General features: G+C 36.8%; 1 protein-coding gene across 4 annotated transcripts in view; it reads left to right on the top strand.

Annotated features, from left to right (window-relative positions):
• The window catches only part of LOC114031541 (interactor protein for cytohesin exchange factors 1-like), a 193,332-nt gene that overhangs the window by 55,531 nt on the left and 117,146 nt on the right, over positions 1 to 20,655 (top strand). For 3 of the 4 annotated variants that reach the window (XM_027846680.1, XM_027846677.1, XM_027846674.1), the window contains exon 2: positions 12,308 to 12,424. The exons of the other annotated variant lie outside the window; for it this stretch is intronic. The gene's annotated coding sequence lies outside the window, so the exon portion shown is untranslated. The remainder of the gene's footprint in view (positions 1 to 12,307; positions 12,425 to 20,655) is intronic. 4 annotated transcript variants of the gene reach the window in all.

Here is a 20,655-nt window from a genome sequence, read left to right as displayed (position 1 = left end):
GGCTTCTTCCTGCTAAAATTTTTTTAAATGATAAGATTATTGGTATAGTTTTAAATTCTGTTTCATCTTCAGTCCAAATGAAGAATGTTTTAGAAAAGGTTTTTCGCTTCTTCCTTAATTTGAAAACAAGCACATATCAGACTTGTCTTTCCTCTCTCCTTTTTCATAAAGGAAGGTTCACATCTGACAGGCAGGTTGAAGGAAGAATGAATAAAATTTTGAGGTGGTTTGGATGAAGTAGGTGAAGGGAGTGATTGAGAAGATCTCAAATTAATTCTAAGATTTCAAGTCTAATGCATGAGGAGAGTGGTACTTGATCATTTCTGATTGGCCTCCCATAAATTGCCCATATACAGAGAGCTCAAGCTTTCTATGGGTTATAGTTGGCCTGATTGTACACACATAAATACATTTCAATTGAGATACAGAAAATGGTGGTGTACTAGGCATCTACATTCTAATTATTCATGCCTCTTATCTTAAGTCAGATTGGTCATACATGAAAATTAAATGAAAGTTTTATCTAAACTGAAAGTGCAGGTGGAAAAACAGACTGATTTAGAAGGATTTTCCAGAGGTACTGATGAGTTTGAAGTGGAGAATCATATCACTTTGAATGAGTTCAATTTTTAGGACATAGTAATCTCTAATTTTGGACTGGATGATTTTGGCCTCATTTTCTCTTCATTTCTGGCTTCTGGACCAGAAATTCCATTAAACAAACATTGATTAAATGCTTACATGCAAGACACTGTGAGTACAAAGTGGATACACTGTGGATACGGTGGGGATACAAAGATAAAAACAAAGTGGATCAATGAAAGAAGAAATAGAAGATATGGTAGGGCAGTACTATAGATCACCCATCATGAAGGAGGGAATAGATGATATATTTGGGAAACAGACCACGAAGCAAATTTAGAGGTAAGATGTAGTAGTGAGGATAGATTTCAACTAGCTGGGCATCTGCTAGAGCTCTTCCTCTGCTGACCACAGAGTAGCTGATGCATTCTAGACTTCCTTTCATAATATTTTTATTCTTCAGAAGGTGAAGGAAGTGACAAGGAGAACTGCTATTCTGGACCTGATTCTAACTCAGGCAATGAAAACCTTAGAAGAAAGTGACTACTTCATCTTAGAATTCATGACAAAAGACAGGAAAGCTGGGCATAGTTTCGCATAAGGACTGGAATGGTGGTTGGGGGGGTGGAATTGCATTTCAAAGATTTTGGAAGAAGGGTGAGTAAGATTTTTATGATGCAAAATTCTATAGAGGAAGTCATCCTGAGGCAGGGCAAGCTCTCAACTAAATTTTGCTTTCAAAAATACTTATTCTGATGAGGAAGTAAAGGAGAGACTGTCTAAAAGAAACTGATGTACATTTATAGAAAACTCATGGACAAACTTAAAATTAAGAAAAATTATTGTGAGGTCAGGTTACTGGAATTGTTTGCAAAACGATGTCATGGTCCTCTAAGAATAGTAACAGGAGGCAAATAGATGTCATAGATGCAAGAAGGTGGCATAATGGCTAAAGTAGGGTTTGAATCCTACCTCAGACACTGGGCAAGTCACTTAACTTCTGTCAGTTTCTTCATCTGAAAAAGGGGGATAATAAAAGCATCTACCTCACAGGACATGTTAAGAGATAACTTGGCTGCCCCTGATGAATTCAAGTCATTAATTCTAGAAAACTATATGCCCAGGTACTGAATGACCTGGCTGATATGGCTGTAGAGCTTTTGTGAATGATCTTTGAAAATTCTTGGCATGCAGAAGGAGTTCGGCAAGTCTGGAGATGAGTAAATGTTCCCCTGGGATTTGTTTGTTTGCATTTTTAGAAAGAACACAAACTCTAGGACAGTGAACTTGATTTGTATTTCTGACAAAATTCTAGATTGAGTTATTAAAGAGATAGCACTGAGCTTTTAGAAATGGAAATGATGATAACTAATAGCCAGCACGACTTCATTAAGAGCATGCTATGCCAGGCTAATCGCATTCCCTTTTTGACAGGGTTAATAGATTGGTAAATAAAGGAAATTCCGTAGACATAGCATAGCTGAATTTCAGTAAAGTATTTGGCAAAATATTTATCTGATCTTTGTAGACAAGGTGGAAAGATGTGGGTTAGATCAGAGGTGTCAAACACTCAGCCCACAGGTCACATGTGGCCCACAACACTCCAAGTATGGTGAATGAGATGAAAATGTAATTGGAAAATATTTAACAAAATAAATAAAAATACAGTAAAACATAGATAAAGTTAACATGTGGCTTTCTAAGTCAACATGCAACTTACAAGGATCCTTATGTATGGAATAGTAGCCTTGTTTCTACCACTGGGCTAGATGGTTGTGCTGTTAGGTGGGTTTGGAGCCAAGAAAAAATCGTAATAAATCATTGCCAATTTGTACAAGTTTTAATCTGGTTAGAAAAGATCCAATAAATGGGAAAAGATCTCATGTATACACATACATTAAAAAATATATGTGTGGGGGCAGCTAGATGGTACAGTGAATAGAGCACCAGCCCTGAAGTCAGGAGGACCTGAGTTCAAATCCTGCCTCAGATATCTAACATTCACTAGCTGTGTGATTCTGGGCAAGTCACTTAACCCCAACTGCCTCACCAAAAAAAATATATATATATACAGACTGTGCCTAACTAATTCAAGAAAATAGCAATACAAACTGCAAGAGAATAAAGAGGAAAATAATCTCGCCAGCATTGAACACCAGTGAAGGGCTTCTTCTCTTTTCTTGTAGAGCACATACGTAACCTATCAATGCCACCAGGCATCATAACACATACATACATATAGGTATCAAAGGAAGAATAAACCACAGTGTTCCCATTTAGTCATGCACTTTTTCGGGGGAGTTTTTGGAAAGGCTACATGTTTCTTTAACAGAAATGTTCTGAACTCTCTGTCCTTTAAGATGGTATTATCAATCCTTCCCCCTTTAATTCTTCTGAATTAGTCCCTCCACCAAGAATTTTCTCAGTGCCCACTATTTAGTCAGCACGGGGCTGAGTGGCAATATAGCTTGCTGTTTTTGTAAAGACCAGTTACCAATGTGTATCATTATAGGAATTTTCTACACTAGAGTTCACCATATCAACATAGGTCCAGAGCAAATAAAGACCATCAATGAAACATTCAAAAATGCACTGAAGAGAGAAGTAGGGTTCAGAGGGGTACACAGCTGAGAGCAGTGTTGGTATATTGCAAATGATTCATGATTTCATATGTGATCCTCATTTTCTGGCATTTGTATATGGAAATGCTCACCCTTATTGATGAATGTCATATTCATAGTAAGAAAAGTATTTAAAAATAAAAAGCATCCTGGTAGTGGTGGTTAGAAGGCTATCCTTGAGTCACTGAGACTTGGGTTCAATCCCTACCTCTGATATATATTAGCTGTGTGACCCTTAAAGCTAAAAGACTTTTAGCTTTCTAAAACTGTACTTTACAGCACGGGGCTGAGTGGCGGAAAGGACACAATGAATCACTCATTTGATCCATAAGCATTCTTAAATCATCTACTATATTCCAGGCATAGTGCTAGGTACTGAGGATACGAAGACAACAGTGAAACAGGGCTGGCCTCAAGGGGCTTACATTCCACAAGTGCCATCATGCCTATACAGATAAGTCCCAAATCTGCATATTCACACACCTAGCATTGTGCTCTATGAGAAAGGAGAAGAAGCCCTTCACTGGTGTTCAGTGCTGGCGAGATTGTTTTCCTCTTTATTCTCTCACAATTTGTATTGCTATTTTCTTGAATTAGTGAGGCACAGTCTGTTTCTGCTATGAACAAATAAAAATAGCCTCTTCATCTGAGTTCATGTAATTGACTCAAGTAATTCACAGGGTATTAAAAGAATGGGGAGCTATTAGAGCTTCCTTCTATTCCTGAAGGTTGTTGTTAAGACAATCTATATAATTGAAGTAGAAGTTTCTGAGTCTTGTCTTTTCACACTAATAGTGAATTGTAGCTTCAATAATTTTTCACCTGTCATAGTGTTTGCTGTTACTGGAGTAAATTGGCACTTTGTCTTTTATGCAGTATTTTCCAAAAGAATTTGGAGTCTGAAACCATCAAAATAGTAGCTACGTACCTTGATAATTGCAGCTTTGATAGTGTTTATTGTTGATTTGTGAAAGGGAAGTGTCATGTTGCTTCTCATATTAGTTGTTAAATTTAGAAAAAGTAATGGAGAAGTATGTCTGTGGGTATCTGCACTGCTCTGTCCCTCGAGACTGCATACTCAGCAATTAAGATAAGGAAAAAATGATCTTGAGAAACATCATAATGCGTTGGTATGCTCTCCAAAAATCTGTGGTATGCTGGATAAAGTTGAGAAGATGATAGATGATGCCTCTGCTAAATTAAATGAACTAACGTATGTGACTTAGAGGATTTAGAGATGGCACCATAGGAATCACCCAATATAACCTCATTTTTCAGATGATAAAACTGAGCACCAAGAAATTTAAATGACTTACCCATGGTTTTTAAGCAGTACAAATAAGATTTAAACCCCAAGATTCACAGGTGACAAAATCCAAGAAAAAGTTCAGTAACATAAAGCCCGAGACCTCTGATGTCTATACACAAATACACAAAATATGGCTAAGAAGCAAGAAAAGCTAGAGATCTTAATGCAAGTAGACAGATTTTACATTATACAGGGTACTGAAATTTGGTGAGATCATGACTGGAAGATGAGTTTGGAAGGTATGATATTCAAAATTATGCAGTAAGCAGATGTCTCTTAGGTGTCCAGAATAGCAATTGAGTCTGGAGTATGAAAGATAAATCAAGAGTTACTAAGAGAGCACCTCACTGACCTTAATGAATTCACTTTTAGGCTCAAATGACCTACATCTCAGGGTACTGGAGTGACAGGCAGATATTACTGCTGTCAGCCACTATCAGTGGCCTTTGAAAGACTGGAGACATCATCAAGAATTGGAGAAAGGCAAATGTCCCAATTTTTGGTGAAGGAAAGGAAAGGAGTCTGAAAACTATAGGAAAACGAGTAATGATTTGCACTCCTCGCAAAGTTCTAGAAAATACGATCATTAAAGAGATAGTTAGGGATGCCTTAGAAAAAGAAGCAGCAATCAAAAAGCTAGCCATCAAGAACAAGTCATAACCTTATTTCCTTTTTTTTTTTTTACAAGGTTCCAATATTGGGATATTAAGGGAATGGGGCTGATTTAACTTAATCTAACTTTCAAACAAAACATTTGGTAAAGTCTCTTATGCCATTCCTGTAGAAAAGATGGAGATGTCTGCTAGATGATAATACAATTTGAAGGATTCAGAATTCATTACACATACATTTTAAAGAGAGGTCATTAATGGTTTGATGCAAACTTGAAAGGAGATCTATAATACTTTTATCAGTAATTTGGATAAAGGTATAGATAACATAAAGGTCAGCTAGTTGGTTCAGAAAGTAAAGCCCCAGCCCAGAGTCAGGAAGACCAGAGTTCACATCTGGTCTCAGATACTTAATAGTTCTGTGACTTTGGGCAAGTCCCTTAACCCTGTTTGCCTCAGTTTCCTCATCTATAAAATGAGCTGGAGAAGGAAATGGCAAACCAGTCTGGTATCTTTGCCAAGAAAACCCCAAATGGGGTCACAAAGAGTAGGACATGACTGAATAACAACAACACAGGCATTGTACTAAGCTCTTCGGATATAATTTCCCACCAATTTCACTGTTTTTGGACTTCTTTGGATTTCTCCATCATACCTTCCCACTCCCCACACCTCTTCAGCTTCCTTTTGTGTATTGTCTTCTCCCTTGGATTATAAATTAAATTATAAACTCCTTGAGGGCAGTGACTGTCTTTTTTTTTAAACTTGTATTTCTATTCATGGTTTAGGGAAGTGCCTCCCACATAGCAGTAGTCAAATATTTATCGACTATTTGCTAAAACAGTCCCTACCCTTAAGGAGCTTGCACATTTAATTATAAATGAAATAAACAAAAATCCCAGGTAGTTTTGAGGACGGTGGGAGTGGCACTAGCAGTCTGGAAAGGCCCAAGGAAAGGCCTCATGTAGGAAGACGTGTTGACCTGAGCTTTAAGGAAATTAGGGATTAATTTTTCTGTAAGTCTCGAAGCTCCTCCAGAGGATAGCATAAAATTTCCAGCTAAATGAGACCTTAGAGATCATCCACTCCAACCCTCTCATTTTACAGATGAAGTGAAGGTCCAGAGGGCTAAATGACTTGCCCAAAGTCATACAGTTAGAAGGCACCAAAGCACGTGCATTTGGGTATTATTTATATATCTATATTATTCTGTTGATGAAAGAGAATTGGGAGACAAAGTGAGTTAGGGCTCTTTTTTTGGACTTGGTAATGGCAAATAGATATTCATAGACTAGAACCACAGAATTCCAGAGATGGAAGGAAGATCAGAGCTTTGCAACCCAGTTGGGAGGAGAGCAAGAATTCTCGCTATATTATTCCCTACAAGTGGTTACCCAGTCTCTAATTGAATACCTCCAGAAGTAATAAATTTTGAGGACTGCAAGCCTGTGAAATAGAATGACCAAAGTGGACTTAGACGCTTGTTTATGCCTTGACTCCCCCTCTCCCCAACTTCTTCCTCTTCCAGCTTTCACCATTTGTGCATGATTACTCACTACCCATGCCAAATTATAAAAGAATGGCAAATTATCATTATGAATATTTAAAACATTAAGAGCATCATAAAGCATTAAGGAGGCATACTGTATGGCCTTTAGGTGCAGTTATGCAAGTATTAAATATAGTTAGGATATCATAAGTGTTTAAAGTGATTTGGCAATTTAACGCTATGTAACACGATGAAAGGTAATTTCCAAGTAAAGACATCCCACATGTGGGCTTGTGAAAGAAAGGCAGAAATTAAACTTTAAGTGAGTTGTATATTACTTGAGCAACTTAAAAAAAAACACCCAACACCATAGCTATCATTTTCTTAAAGCTGAATCTGTTCCTTTATTCATTAATTTATTTTTAACAAGTAAAAAACTGAGTTTTGCTGTAATTTAATACTTTGGGAAAGTTGTAAGAATTAATCACTAATCACCCAGAGAGAGAAGTTAATGTATTGTTAGAATAATTTTAAAAACAATTTTGAATTCACGTTCATAAGACATAATGGAAATTTCATGCAGCAGGCACGCAGTCTTTAGTTTTGTTCCATGGGAAATCACAGCTGCTATATTAGCAGGAGGAAGCCTTTTCCATTGTTCCTTGAATGTTATAGAAGTCTGCTAAGAATTAGTAGAAAAAAAATTAATAAAATATATGCTATTAAAGACTTCAGAACTCAAATACACCCTAGCTCTCTGTTTCTTGCATGCAAAACTTGGCATTCAAATTCTGCTTATGTTGCTGTATTTAACCTGTAAAACTAATTTAGACGAAGAATGAAAACAGTAAATTCTTACTGAATTAGCTGAGTTTTTGAAGGTAGTGTCAACATGCTAGAATTCCATGTGAAAGCTGAAAGATGCTACATTTATTTTCCTGGATGGGTATTTTAATGATCAGATCCATTATTTCTTTAAGAAGCTCAGTGCCCAGGGCTAGAGAAAAATGTCACTATCATTGCACAATTGCATAATTCTGTCAACTGGAATCTATGTATTGATTTGAAAAACGTGCATAGATCACAAAGTGTTAGGGGAATTGTACTAAGATGAAAGGATAAATGGCTCCTGAACTGACAGATGAATTCAAGCTAACCACCTACATTTTTATACTTGTGTTTGACACCTCACAGGTTGCTTTCCTGGAAGGAACCTTGTCATGCTCAAGGTTTGTCAATGAATTCCTTTTTTTTTTTTTCTTAAAGGAAAACTGCTTGTGTAGTTCCTTGAAGATTAGAATCTCCACAGATCAACTTTGTAGGCCCAAGCAATTTGGAGAGTACATCTGAGTCTAAACAAATTCCCTTAAGCCTCCATGTTATATATGCTAATCTTCTCATTGGTCAGAGGAAGTAGATCTGGAAGGAACTTAGATTAGAATTTAGTCTAACTTAACAGGGGTGGGGAACCTATGGCCAAGAGGCTGATTACATCGTATTACTTTGATCAAATATCATTTGTTTGCTTACCTGTGAAATGTAAGTTCCTTGAGGGCAAGGACTGTCTCACTTGTGCATTTTAATTCCTAGAGCCTATCCCATTGACTAGCATATAGTAAGTGCTTCATAAATGCATACTGACTGATTGATAAATTGTCAAATTGTTGAATCAAACCAAACTGTCTAGTTCAAGGCCACATAAGTACTAAGTATCAGAGCTATTGATTCCAAGTTCAGAATTTATTTTAGTACACAGTTTGCCTTTTGATATGAATACAATATTTCATATTTCATCCTTTTCTAAGATGCTTAATTAAACAATGTCATTATTCTTAGATTTCCCCTTCCTTCTTACCATCAGTTCTTTTGCTCACGCAATGAGAAAATCTTTAGGATATAATCTGTGTTCCTGAGAAGGTTGTAACCAAGTTTAGTTCTGGTATGTATACAGAGTATCTCAGACTCATATGATATCCCATTACTGGTTTCCCATTACCTTTTTTTTTTAAACTCTAACTCCCTATTGTACATCAATGAGGATTTATGATTTGGAGTCCTACAATGAAATAAAACAGTACCTATTTCTTTTAAACAATGGAGTTCACTCACAGCAATGATAATTGTCATATGAATCCTTAGCTTCCTACTCCCATGTCTCTTGTTGCTTAGGTGATTCTTCCTGCAAAATCAGGCATGAGGTGAAGCAGGTTGTAGTGAATTACTGGTATGACTTCAAGGTATCTTCTTGTACCTTTGCTTGGGAATAAGAGAGACATTGGTTCTAGAGCTGGTTTCCCTACCAGTTATCTTTTTCCCCATCCCAAAAAGTCTCTGGGTTTAGCTAAGGGAACATGTTGGGGAGCATGTCTTTTTCTTAATATCCTTTTCCATCCTTCCAGTGCCAGTGATACTTTTTGAGGACATGACTATCGGTTAGATACTAATGCTATGGTACTGTGACTCCCATGGAATACATTTTGGTAGACAGCTCCATTTTCTCTCTTGAAGATAGGTGTACTAGGAATGTATAGTAGGTTGTATAGCACTTGTGACTTCATAATGATTTTGTCCTTCACAAAACAGAGTATTTATTATGTGCCAGGTGCTGCGCTAAGCACTGGAGATACCAATACAACCAAGCGAAAGAGTTTCTACCCTCAAGGAAGTTATATTCTAACGGAGAAAGATAACATATATAGAGTTCCTGGAAAACCCATCACATTTAAAATCATTGTCTCTGATACTTTCCTGTCATTTATTGATATTACCACATTAAGGATAATAGTTCTTATTTTAAGCAAGTGTAATTCAGATTTGGTGGTACATATTTCTTCCAGAAGATATCTTTCTTGATGTCTGAAGAGTGTGTTTATTAAATCATCACAAAAAGCATGTGAAAGCTTGAGAAGGCATGTCCATTCTTGGTCTTGTTTTCTGACTTCAAGGTCAATCCTGAACTAGTTGACTGAGGGTTAGACTTTTTCCGGCGACATTAACTTTGTGACTTCTGAGATGACCTTTTCATTTATATACGGAAGAGATGATGAGAGATATACTGCTGAGTTCTATCTCTCCCTTTTTCAACTCCCCCGAGAAAACATTTATGACATGCTTTGCTGCAAACCTCCTATCAAGAAGCTTTGCCCAGTGGCCTGGCATCATGGGAATTCTCTTGGCTTTTCTCGGCTGGTTGGTGATAATTTAGTTTTAGTCATCTTTTCCTCCCAGTTCCACCTACGTTGTTCTGGGGACAAAAAGTATAGTGGTAGTTATAATCCCACTACTTCACATGGAAACATGGCTACAAGTGCCTACTGTGTGAACAACTTGTTACATATTTCCATGGCATCCAATTATAAATATTGCAATATTTCTAGCAAAAGTTTTATAATTTCAGATTATAAAATACTTTGTTAAAACTGTCTCAAAATCCCTTATAATTTAATTTTAAAAATCTCTTTTAGTTTTATTGCATTTTTTCCTATTTCATAATCATTTCTCCTTAACCTCCCCCATTGAATCCTCCTTTGTAACAAAATAAAAGATTGATCATTACAATGGATGAGAATTCAATTGCCTTTTGGTGTTGTTACCATTTGTATTATTGTGGTCATTGAATATATCATTCTCCTGATTCTGTTTATTCTTCATCAGTTAATACAAGTCTTCAAATGTTTCTATGGACTTTTCATATTATTCATTTTTTTTCATTTTTTGTCTGGACATGGAATTTCATCGGTGTAGAAAACCCCTCAATGAGGAAGCTTACTCTATCAAGGCAAATCAATAACGATTCTGAAATTTATTTTATTTTTAGTTATTTAAAAAAATAATCCTTAGAATATTTCTTGGGGTACCAAAAAGATAAATGATTGGCTAAGATCACACAGCCCAGTAGGTCACCCTGACTCCAAGACAGGCTCTCTATCCATGATGACATGCTGTTTCTCTCATAATTTTTTTTTTATGGGTAGGCGATGGGGTTAAGTGACTTGCCCAAGGTCACACAGCTAGTAAGTGTTATGTGTCGGAGGTTGGATTTGAACTCAGGTCCCCCTGACTCCAGGGCCAGTACTCTATCCACTGCGCCACCTTGCTGCCCCTCTCATAATTTCTTACAATGCAACAAAACTACATTGCATTCAGTTATCACATTGGTATAGCCATTTCTCAATTGGTGGGTTCTCATGGTTTCCTTTTGCATGAGTGTGTGTGTGTGTGTGTGTGTGTGTGTGTGTGACTACAAAAACATTTACTTTTATAATTGAATACTATAACATCTCTACAGAGTAAAGATAAGGAGAAACCTAACCTAGAAGAGGGACAATAGGAGTTGGGGGTTGGAGTGAGAGTGTTAGGCTGGTGGTGGCATGAGAATGGGTTATAGAGGGAGAAGCAAATGCATCGATTTAGCCTACATAGGAACTCTCACATTCTTAGTATATTCAGGTGATTGGATGATTTGTTTACTGGAAAAAGGGTTCCAAAAATGGACTGGCACCTGTCACAGTGCATTGCATGAAGTAGATGCTGAGAAAGCATTTGTAGATTTACTCATTGTTACCAAATACTTAATTAGAATGCTGGACTTAGAGTTAGAAAGACCTGAGTTCAAATATGGCCTCCAACATTTACTATCTGTGTGACCCTGGGCAAGTCACTTAACCTTTGTCTCAGTTTCTCCACTGTAAAATTAGGCTAATAATATTTCCTAACCCTCTGGGTTGTTGTAAGACTCAAATGAGGTAATAATTGTAAAAAGCACTTATCAATAAATAGTAATAATCAATAAAAATAGCTTAGCCTGGAATATAGTAGGCACTATATAAATGCTTATTTCCTTTACTTCCCCTATAAACAGTTCAACCAACCAAGCAAAGTATCTGTGAAGGTAAAGTCATTTGGAAATCCACGCCTCCAAAATGTTGTATCCAGAATAAATTTAATGACTGTCTTCTTCTCTCTGTCTTTAGCTTGTCTTTCAAAGCCCTTCATGACCTGGCCCTCTCCAACCTTTTTGTCTTCTTAAACTCTCTTGTTCTTTAGTTCCCTTCACATACTCTGTGTCCCAGTGATAACTGGCTTCCTTGCTTATCCTCACACATATCCTTTCTCTGAGCATTTTCACCTCCTACAAGGAACCCTTCCCAGTTCCCTTTAATCTTTGTAACTTCCCTCTGGGATCAGCCCAATTTATCCTTCAAATGTCTTGTTTGTATGTAGTTTGCACGTTCTCTCGCCCGTTAGACTGTACATTCTTTAAGAGCAGAGACTTTTTTTTAGCCTTAATTTTTTTTATCCCCAGTGCTTGGCATATAGTAAGAGTTTAATAAATGCCAGATGACTGACTGACTCTTCTCCTTCACATTGGACATAAATACATGAATTTTGAAAACAGTACATCATTATAGCACCTTATTCCTTGGCCATTGTCTAAGAAATAGCTTGAATAAATACAAGGTGGCGTTTTACAGTTTTAACCTTTTTTTTTCCAGTGTTAAAAGCTTCTACAGAACAGTTCTTCTTTGTGCATGATAATGATACATTGATAGATCCAGAGAAAGGAAGATCTGAATTCATTCATATGCTTTTCATGAGTGTTATAAGCCTTGTGAAAAAAAGCCATGAAGTTCAAATAGCATTAGAAACAATTCAAAAGGATTAAAATGTTATTCTATTCTACTTTTTTTTCCAGAAAATCTTCAACACTGAAGAAGTATCAAACTTAAGTGTCTGAGATGTATACATAGCCATCCAAGCTTTCTTGAGATTCTGTTTCCATAACTACAGAGTTTTCAAGTTTATTCTCCTGGTAAGATCTGGGTAGTTATGATGATCAGCTTACTACTTAGAGTAAGGAAAGGAATTATGGCACAGTGGGAAAAGACCTAGCTTTGGACTATAAAGCTGGTGGTCAAGTGATATCTGTGTCACATAAACCCGTATGACCTTGGACAAATCATTTAACTTCTCTGGATCTCAGTTTACTTATCTGTAAAACGATGGGATTGAGTTAATTGGCCTCTAAGATTCTTTTTATCACTAAGTTTATGACCCCATGTTGACTCATCCTGATGCTGTAGTGGGAGATTTAGATTTCTCTTTGGGCAATTAACTGTATCCAGGCTGATACCTTGGGTAAGAAATTATATGACTTTTCTTGACCAGACCAGGGGTAAGCAGAATTAGAATAAGATAGGTCATAACTATGCTTGGTTTTGGAATATGTAATTGATTTCATCTTAAAAACCAAGCCATGCTTTTGACTGTTGAGCAACTGAAGAGCCCAAGATCTTAATACCCCCTGTTTTGCCAACTTGCGAGCTTGAAATGTATTAGATTCACATACTCAAGGACTTGGTTTATATTAACAGATAACTCCTTTTTAAAAAGCCATTCTTTTGCAAGCCAAAGATCCTTTGTGTTTTTTCCTTAAAATGTATTTCTTGATGGCAATTGCATTTTTAAAATTTTAATGTAGTTTTTTTTTCATTTCTTGAAAAATATCCCTATCATTTACCATCAGGCAGCTATTGAAGACAATGTGAAACAAGCAATTAAGTGGTACATAACATATATTCCACATATAGAATTCTATGTTGTGTATATATACGTATATGTACACATACAATACGTGCATATATGTGTTATTTGTGTATACGTGTATGTATACACATATACACACATATAGTAACTCAAAGACAAATTAGTTTCTGAAAGTTTTTGAACAGGAAAGTGAAATGGTCTGATTTGCACATTAGAAGTAGTATTCAGGAGATTTATGAAAGATAGATTGAAAAGAGAAAGGATTGGAGAAAGGGAGATCTTATTAGCTGTGTGATCCTGGGCAAGTCACTTAACCTCTGTCTGCCTCACTTTCCTCATCTGTAAAATGGGGTGATAATCATGTGTACCTTTCAGGGTTGTTGTGAGGATCAAATGAGATAACAATTGTGAAGTGCTTAGCATAGTGCAGGAGAGTAAAAAATGTTTGAGTTTGTGTATGTGTGTTAGTATGTATAAGTTTGTGTGTGTATAGTGTTATATGTTAGCTATTATAATAAAATTATTGTGACATTGGACAACTCAGTTTTTGATTTGCCAAATAAGATTAGATTAGATGATCTAGAGGTAGCTAGGTGGTGTAGTGGGTAGAGAGACAGGTCTGGAGTCTGTAAGACTCATCCTCCTGAGTTCAAATCTGGCCTCAGACACATACTAGCTATGTGACCCTGGGCAAGTCACTTAACCTTGTTTGCCTCAGTTTCTTCATCTTTAAAGTGAGTTTGAGAAGGAAATGGCAAACTACTTCAGTATCTTTACTGAGAAAACCCCAAATGGGGTCATGGAGAATCAGACACCACTGAAATGACTGAACACCAACAAAGATGATTTAGTTCCTTTCTAGTTCTAAAACCTATAATTAGCACTCTCAGTGAAAGTTTTGGTGAGTAGCCTGTCACGGAGGTGCTTGAGCAGAGTTTGGATAACTACTAGTTGGGAATATTGTGGAAGAGATTTTTGATTTGAGTAGGGTTTGAATTACATGTCCTCTAAGGTCTCTTCCTATTCTAAATCTGATTATTACAATTTGTCCATGCCCTAGAGAATCTGCAATACCTATCTAGAAAGTGTGAGCTGCAACGCTACTTGAGAAACAGTAGGATTTTCTTTCTTCTCTTTATTTTGTTATACCTATTGGATCTGTGGCCTCAATAATGATTTACTTTACCATGGGATATAGGAAACTGAAGGAATTTTTCTTGTGAAGGTATGTGTACATTATGATTTTGATGCATATAATTAAGAATCAACAGACACCAAAGGGATTGCTTAGATTTTTTTAAAAAGAGAATTGAAGGTAAATGTTTTGTGCATTGGCGAGGAAATAATTGATAACTTAATAGGTGTTTCCATGTCAAAATATTTTATGATTTCCAGAAGAAAAATATCAATATAAATAGTGAGAAAAGAAATCTTAAGTAGAAATGGAGAATTAGGTTGTGAGGAAATGCTTATAAAGACCTTTATTCTTTAAAAGGTTAGGCCTACTTTTCATACTATCTAGAGAGCAAGGGAGATATTATTTGTCTGGCAAAGAATTTCATGTCCTTCTGTGATTGTCAAGTAGAAAAATCTGGACCTAACTTTCTAACGAGACAGAACCAAATTTGAAGAGTTAGAGAACAGAAAGGTTCTGACATCTTTTTTCCTCCACTTAATAGTATTTTTTTTTCCCAATTACAGGTAAAGATAGTTTTCAGCATCCACTTTTATAAGATTTTGAGTTCTAATTTTTTCTTCCTCCCTTCCTCCCTTCCCCCTTCCCTAAGAGAGCAAACAATCTGATACAGACCTAGAAGTGGTATTGCTGGGTTAAAGGGTATGCACAGTTTTATAGCTCTTTGGACATAGTCCCAAATTGCTCTCCAGAATGGTTGGATCAGTTCACAACTCCACCAACAATGCATTAGTGTTTCAATTTTCCCACATCTTCTCTAGCATTTATCATTTTCCTCTTTTGTCATGTTAACCAATCTGATAGGTATGATGTAGTACCTCAGAGTTGCTTTGATTTGCATTTCTCTAATCAGTAGTGATGTAGAGCATTTTTTCAGATGACTATAGATAGCTTTAATTTCTTCATCTGAAAATTGCCTGCTCATATCCTTTGACCATTTATCAATTGGAGAATGATTTGTATTCTTATAAATTTGACTCAGTCCTCTATATATTTTAGAAATGAGTCCTTTATCAGAGATACTGGTTATAAAAAGTGCTTCCCAGCTTTCTGCTTCCCATCTGATCTTGGTTGCATTGGCTTTGTTTATGCAAAAACTTTTCAATTTAATGTAATCAAAATTATCCGTTTTGCTTTTTATAATGTTCTCCATCCATCCCTTCTTTGGTTGTATTAGTTCTTAATTGCGGTTGAGGTGGCATAAATTAAATGTCCTGATAAAAGATAATTCATATAAAATCATAGATTTAGAGTTGAAGGGCATCCTAGAAATCATCTTGTCCAACCTCTTGATTTTACTCTGATGTTGTTACTAGCTCAAAAGTCACAGGAACAAATATTTTTCTTTTTCGTGTACAATTTATATTTAGTAACTTCATTCTTTAGAAATGCTTCAGTGACACCAGAAATGAATTCAATCCAGATCATAGGATCATAAATTTAGACCCAGAAGTGACCCTAGAGACCATTTAGTTCAACCCTTTAATTTTACAGATGGAAATGAAAGTTGTTGTTTTGTTTATTGTTTGTTTTTTGTTCTCAAAGACAACTAATGACATCAGGAGGGTGATGTGTTGACTTGCAAGTGAATTAGATTTAAGTGAGGCAGAGCTGTGAAAAGTCATCAGCCTTACTCTCTCCTCCAAAGTCATCAGAGTCCAATGGCAAGACATAAGTCAAGATGACTGGTGATGGCCCAGCATGCAGAGGGAGACCTTGGCTTTTTTAACTGGAAGTGAAAACCCAGAGTGTTGAAGGGACATTTCCAAAGTCATACAGATGGCAAAGCTTAGGATTTTAGTTCATCTCCTCTCAGTTGAAATCAAGCTGACTTTCCACTGTACACGGCAGTGCATTCAATTCCACATTGGATCTCCAGTAGAAATTTGATTCAATTCAACAAATATTTTAATGTACATACTATGTACCTGGTACTAGGAATGTTGGGTGCACAGATAACAAAATGGCAAGGAAGTAACAATCTAATGGGGGTGAGGGAGGAGGAAGAGGAAAGGACAAGCTAGGACCTGTGCAGAAATAAGTGCGATACAAGGTACAATATCAGAGGAGCAAAGGAGAGAATCAGATAAAGTATTTTAGGAACAGTTGAACAGAGATATAGATCATTTTCAGTATGATGGAAATAGGTTAAGCAAACACACAGTAGACATTTAATGAATATTTTGTTGATTTGAATTATGAATAGTTAAATTTGGTATCAAACTAAATACTGTACTTAATTTTTTTAACCACTAGGTGGCTCTTTGGATACACTTTAGGGTTACTGGGAAAGCTAACCTTCTAATGAAGGCATCACTATAAATTCATTAACAATGTGTTTCCTGGGTATCTTACTAGATATTTCCCTCAAATTCTCCCTAGTGAATGAAAAAAACAACTAGAATAGTCCCTATTGAAGGCAGCTAACTAAAGACCAGAGTTGGGCTTCTGGTTGTTGTGCACCATTGCAGGTCTCCTGGCTGCTCCCTGATCCTCCTTGGAAAGGATCCCTTGCTGGAATCCTAGCAAGAATGCTTATTAGAAGAAAATATTAAGGTTATTCTGCTGGCTGTTATGTATAGAAGGTCTTAGCAGCCCAGCAATTATGCTGATGGGAAACCAAAGCATCAAGTTTAAATCCCTTTCAAATAAGAATGGATCATAAACAGAAAAAGCAGTGATGAAGCCTCTCTGTAATTGAGTACAACAAAATCTATTGGATGTTATTCAGGGAAAGGTAAGCCAGTTTGCTGACCTCCTTTTCTTATGCTCTAATTGAAATGTGTCATTGCTCCAGAAGAGGGTTAGAAGAGAAAAGTTTTTTTTTTAAATTTAAGTTGTTTATCAGCAACTCTGGGAAACGGTCCCACAACAATAGGTTACCTGCCAGTTCTATTTGGTCAGGTGTGGACAGGTCATTGGGATACTCCTTAGGCAACTTAACTCCTAATGAGGTTAAGCCAGTGTCAAGGCCAAGTGATCCTCTAGAGGAGTGTTCAGGAAGCCTTTGACCTTCTTTGAATGCATGGCTGTGACAGACATAGGCCTGGAAGACCTTACTCCAGCCTATAAGAGACCTGCTTACAGGAGGGATTGTCTTCTGAGATCTAGGAAAATAATGAGAGAAGAGCAATGATTCCAGGATTTTCCTGAGAGTTATAATCAACTCTTATAAATTCTTTAGAGAAGAGGCAGAACAAAGCATGGGAGTCTAGCATTAGCAACAACCAAAAATTTCTTTGGATTAGGAGCTAGTCTGATGTGGAAAGGCCATCCCTGAGGTATCTGCAGTTCTTGCCATTCTGCTAATGTAGATCCATGGGCCTAGATGATGGAGCCCAGGATCAAAGACCTTTCATTCCCATCAGCCCCTTCTATACCCAGCTCAAGGACGCGGTGGGGACTGTACTTCTGACAATCTCTAATACATAGTTCACTGCTTTTCCTTTATCTTCTGTTGTATTATTGTTTCAATTGTTTCAGTCATGTCCAACTCTGGGTTTGCCATTTCCTTCTCCAGGTCATTTTACAAATGAGAAACTGTGGCAAACAGGGTTAAGTGACTTGCCCAGGGTCACACAGCTAGTGAGTGTCTGAGGCTGGATTTGAACTCAAGTCCTCCTGACTCCAGGGGCAGCACTCTATCCTCTGGCCTACCTAGCTGCCCCATAGCTACTCCCTTCTGTAGGGAAGAAAAAACCAAGAGATTTTGTCAGGCACTTCGTGAGATGCCTTGTGCTTCAGTTTGCGGCAAGAAGTTTGATGATGACAGGAATTTAAATTGTTTGGCTAAAACCAAGTTTTTTAGATTTGTAGATTTTTTTTACCCATTTCTAGATTGTCAAGAGATGACAGCTGATGTGTGAATTATGAAGGACAAGTGTGTGAGAGCCCTTCTAGTCTCTTAATGTGATAGATTACAGTATATTTATTATGTTGAAAAGAAAGTATTTTTAATCATCATAGTTTTTTTTTAAAAAATAAACTCTTCATGCCATCTGCCAATTCATTGTTAGAGCATGGAGTCAGAAGAAAGGAGAAGCAGTAAAATAACTAGAGAAGATAATAATATAAAAGAAAAAAGGTATTAAAAAGGAGAGAGTAGTTTCTAAAGCAAGTAAAAGAAAATAGAGTCATAGTGGTGTATTGGGCTTGAATCAAATGAAGAGTTGGAAAAACACAGATGATGCCATGTCCCATGGCCCAAAACATCATTTTCTCATCCTATTTCTATTTATTACGTAGGATATATTTATTGTACTTGTTGAAACTCATACTGTGGGAAAACTGACCCAAACTGCTTTTTAAGGGAAGAAGGAAGAGAAAGGAGAGGAGAGAAGAGGAGAGGAGCATTTATTAAGCACCAGGCTTTATTATGTGCCAGGCATTGTGCTAAGTGCTCTACAAATATCTCATTTTATGCTCACAACAACCTTAGGAGGTAGGTGTTATTATTACCTATATTTTACAATTGAGGCAACTGAGGCAGGCAGTGCTTAAGTGACTTGTCCTGGGTCAAACAGCTAGTAATTGCCAGATTTGAACTTGGGCCTTCCCAACTCTAGACCCAGTGCTCTATCCACTGCACCATCTAGTTAGAAACCTCTGCCCTTAAGGGTAGAGGCTATTTAATTTTTGTCTTTGTAGCCACAGTGATTGGCAGAAAGCCTGCCAAATAATTGGTTCTGAATAAATGCTTGTTGATTGGTTGGTTGATCTTGGGAAGATGCCAATTTGAAAGATCCATGTACCCAAACTGTAACCCCTGCCCATTGAACTCTTGGTTAAGCTCATGTTAATGGAGGGATCCCCTAGATGTTGTGTTGGTGAATGGATTCTAGGCAGATTCTCACATATTGTAGTTTTCAGTCTTCCCCGCACCCTAACATGACAATGGCACATGTAAGAAGCAGACTTACTCATTGATTCCCTGTTCTTTTCTGCCCCTTTCAGGGGAGATGAATCAATCTTTTCTCTTTTCTTTTCTTTTCGTTTTGTTTCATTTCGTTTCTCTTCTCTTCTCTTCTTTTCTTTTCCTTTCTTTTTCTTTCCTTTCCTTTCTTTTCCTTTCTTCTCCTTTCTTTTGTTTTCTTTTCTTTTCTTTCCCCTGAATCGCTACTTTCAACGACAGCACAACAGTGACACTCTATTCATTTTGCCTGCAGATGGGCACATCCGGATGCTAGGTCTGTAGCTCCACTTATTGCCACACATGTTATGGGCTTCTTGATCTAAGGTAGTTCTGCTCTAAGAATGACTACAGTTTTCTGTTTCCTCTTTCTCTGAGTTCTCTAGATGAAGAGTAACACACTTTACCCAAATGGCTCCCGTGAACTTTGGGTAATTTGTGTATCTGTGAGAAGTCTTGTCAGATGTTGGTCCTATAAGTTTAAAGAATACATTGTTGATGGATTTTTATTTCAATTTTGGTGCCATCTTGCCATGTGCAGAAATGAAATCTTCCACATTTCATTTAAATGAGAAAAAATTTCTAAGCCATACAAGCTACCTGTTATTGGTGTTGTTTTTATTTGGAATTTGTTTATTGCTTTTAGAAACTTGAGTTGCATTTGTTCTGTTCAGAATGTCCTTCTGTCTATGTGTATTGTTCCACTGTTTTTCACTCTATGTTTTCTAAAATAAATTGTCAAATAGCATTATTAAAAGAAGATGGCTTTTCATAGGATTGTAGAAAAGAGCAGGATATGGGACTTTATAAATCATCTAGACCAACCTGCCCATTTTGCAGATAAGGAAACTGAAGCTCAGAGAGGTGAAGTGATCTGAACCAAGTCATATAGATTTATTATCTATAGCAGCAATGTCAGGATTTGAAACTAAGTCCTTGGGCTACATGTATGGAGTCCTTATATATTGTGGCTGTGGTAATAGAAATGTTTCTCCATAGAGTTTTGTGAATGAAAAGTATCTTTCTCTAAATTCATTGTATTCTTATTTTTAAAAAGAAATTTTACTAACATTTCTTCATTGACTAGTGTGACCCAACCCAAGATACTTTGAATCATTGAGATCTCCCATTTTGAAACCTATTTATGACAGCCAGTTTTAGAGCCAAGTCTGTGGCTCTGGCTTCCTTCTTCTAGCAATGTTTACTTTCAACTTATTTTTACAAAGAATATGTTAAAATATAGTTAAGCTAGGCATACCAATAGACTCCAACCCCTAATGATTTTCAGTAGGGGAAATGATTACTGAATTTTCGGGATCAACATGATTCCCAAAAGAAGATTGCTGTTTATAATATTACTTGGATACCTTGACTCTGATGTTCTCAAATTTGG

The sequence above is a fragment of the Vombatus ursinus genome, unplaced genomic scaffold, assembly GCF_900497805.2.
Source record: "Vombatus ursinus unplaced genomic scaffold, bare-nosed wombat genome assembly UNPS02015175.1, whole genome shotgun sequence".
Classification (NCBI taxonomy): Eukaryota; Metazoa; Chordata; class Mammalia; order Diprotodontia; family Vombatidae; genus Vombatus; species Vombatus ursinus.
The sequence above is the reverse complement of the archived record's forward strand: the minus strand, read 5'-3'. Positions and strand labels throughout refer to the sequence as shown.